We start from the raw sequence: 2,548 nt of genomic DNA, 5'->3' as shown, positions 1-2,548 counted from the left end.
GTTTCCTGAGCAACCACTCGGTGCTACCTGCAAGCTGCATCCTCCCCCCTGCTGGCCTTGTGCACACTCACTCACATATGAGTGCATGCAGTGCCTCGGGACAGTGGAGGAGGACTCAAGCCCAGGGTTCTAGTGCTCCCAGAGAGCAGAGCTAGATGAGCCCCATTCCTTGTATTTCCAGCACTCCTTGGAGGACAGAGTTCTGCCTTTAGGAAAACAGTATAACTCCTCCTAGGATAGGTGAACAAACACCAACAGGAAGGAAAGAGAGCAACTTCACAGCTCCCCCCAGACTTCTGGTGACATGGTGGGACTGTCGGCTGTGGGGCCTTTCACAGCACAGCCCTAGCCTGGGGCAGGGGACTAGAAAAGCCCTGAAACCCATGTTTCTTTGAACTCTCTTCCACAGGAAATTGGCTTCAAATCTTTGTACACCAGAAGGCCGAGACAGCTTTGGGACACCATGTCTCTTATCTGATGGTGTCTGGACAAAGGACTCTGGAAGCTCTCCTCAGAGCATCAAAAAGACTCAGCTGGTGACCTCATGGGTCACAGCCTTATTCCCTCAGCTTGATTTCAAAACATGGGACTGACCTTCCTGGCGGGGCTTTAAAGTTCAGAAATGCAGACAGACAGACAGACAGACAGACAGACAGACGTGTGAGGGAGTACACTTGCTCCTGTGACTAAAATTCCACGGAAGGTCAGGGTGGCTGATTACTCATGGACCAGGAGAGGAAAGGGGCCTGTCCCTGAGGTAAAGCTTAAAGCCAGGTGTTTAAAGCAGGGGACAGCTTGTTACCAGATAGCTGACCATATCCCTGCCAACAAATCCCCTTTCCTAAGAGCATGAACACCTGAGAGGCAGGTGTGAAATCTGAAGGGCTTTGTCCTCCTGAGTCATACATGTCAACGTGTATAAGCAGCACCTCTGAGACAGACTAATGCACCAGCCAGGGGCAAAGCTATGTTCTTCTGTTGGGCCAAGATTCCATTTCTCCCTCTGGCCACCAAATATTACTTTCAAGGTGCACAAGTCAATCTTACAAAGACTGGAGGAGGGAAATGACAACAGTACTGAGCACAGTCCTGTAGAATTTATTTTTGTCTGACTTTGAAGAACTGTAGGTCTATATAAAGTAAGTTAACCGCATCAAGTGGAACTCCATGTTCAGAGAGACAGAAGGCTTTGTCCATGTTCCTAAATGTGGAGAACCTTCACTGTGTGTTATGTGGCTGAAAGCCATTCTCCTAAAACTCGACAGTTTTCTGTTGAAAGTAGCCAGGATGAGAGCAAGCCTAGCCCGGCAAGTGTTGTGAATGTGTATTTCTGTTAGGGAGACACACCCAAAAAGAGGACTAGAGCAGACTGAAGCCATCCTGGTTCATCATCTGAAATGGACAAGACACAGACCTGTGCTGAGTGTTGATTGGTGGAACTGCACACAGACAACTTGTACCCACCTGTTGCTGCTCTCTGTGAATCAGTTCTAATGAGCGAGTTCAGCCATCAGAGAGGCTAAACTCCAAAGAGGGATAGCCCCCACCTCTGTGGCTCGGTCTAGCTTCTTTGTGTCCATTTGGGGCCTTGAGTCAAGCTGATGCTTGAAGAAGGAACTCCCTCATCTATCATTTGGTCCACACAAATGACCAAATGGCCAATCTGATGATGACATAGTACCCATTTTTCTGATATTGTCACATATGACAATGGTGTCTACCCTGGATATTTGTCTCGTCCATGGAGGTGTGTGTGTGTGTGTGTGTGTGTGTGTGTGTGTGTGTGTGTGTACATACCTATGCTAGCTGCTGCCTATCTCTGGCCACTAGCGGCAATGTGCCTTTTGAAATCCCAGGTTCTGTGTACCAGGAATATACCTAAGGAAATATACAACTGAGCAAAGCCACTGCATAGAGGTTCGTGCCTACAGCCACCAGTGTGATGAAGGTTGGAAGGGTACTATGATAGTTACTTAGTTTACAAATTATCTGACAAAAGCGGCTAAAGTAAGGAAGGGTTTCTTTGGACTCACAGTGTGAGTCCGTCATGGGACAGTCGTGGCGCCAAGGGTGGGATGCAGCTGGCCACACTACATCTTCAGTCAGGAAGCAGAGTTAATGAATACTGAAATTCAGCTCTTTCTTTCTGTTTATTGGTTTGCCTTTTTATTCAGTTCCGGTGCCCCAAGTCATGGGATGGTGATGCTGGTACTCAGGGTAGGTTGCCCTTCTTCAGCTAATCCTCTTTGGAAGCCACCTTACAGACAAACTCAGGGGTGCATCTCCTAGGTGACTCTAAATCCAATCAGTTTGAGAGTGAAGATGACTCACAACTGACCACAAGATCTGCCGACCCCTGTGTACCTGACATGTGTATACAGCTCAGTCTTTTAGTGCTCAAGTCAGTCTCCATAGCTGAGAGGGCTGAGGGCTAGGCATATGAAAGGACACTCATTTCCTGGAGCTGCCTTAGCTGAATTGCCCCAGTGGCCCGCTTAGTGCAACTCACTCCAAGGGCTGCTGTTTAGCCCTGTGTGTGCGATGTTCA

The sequence above is a fragment of the Cricetulus griseus genome, chromosome 6, assembly GCF_003668045.3.
Source record: "Cricetulus griseus strain 17A/GY chromosome 6, alternate assembly CriGri-PICRH-1.0, whole genome shotgun sequence".
In the NCBI taxonomy this organism is placed as follows: domain Eukaryota; kingdom Metazoa; phylum Chordata; class Mammalia; order Rodentia; family Cricetidae; genus Cricetulus; species Cricetulus griseus.
Note: the sequence above shows the minus strand (reverse complement) of the source record.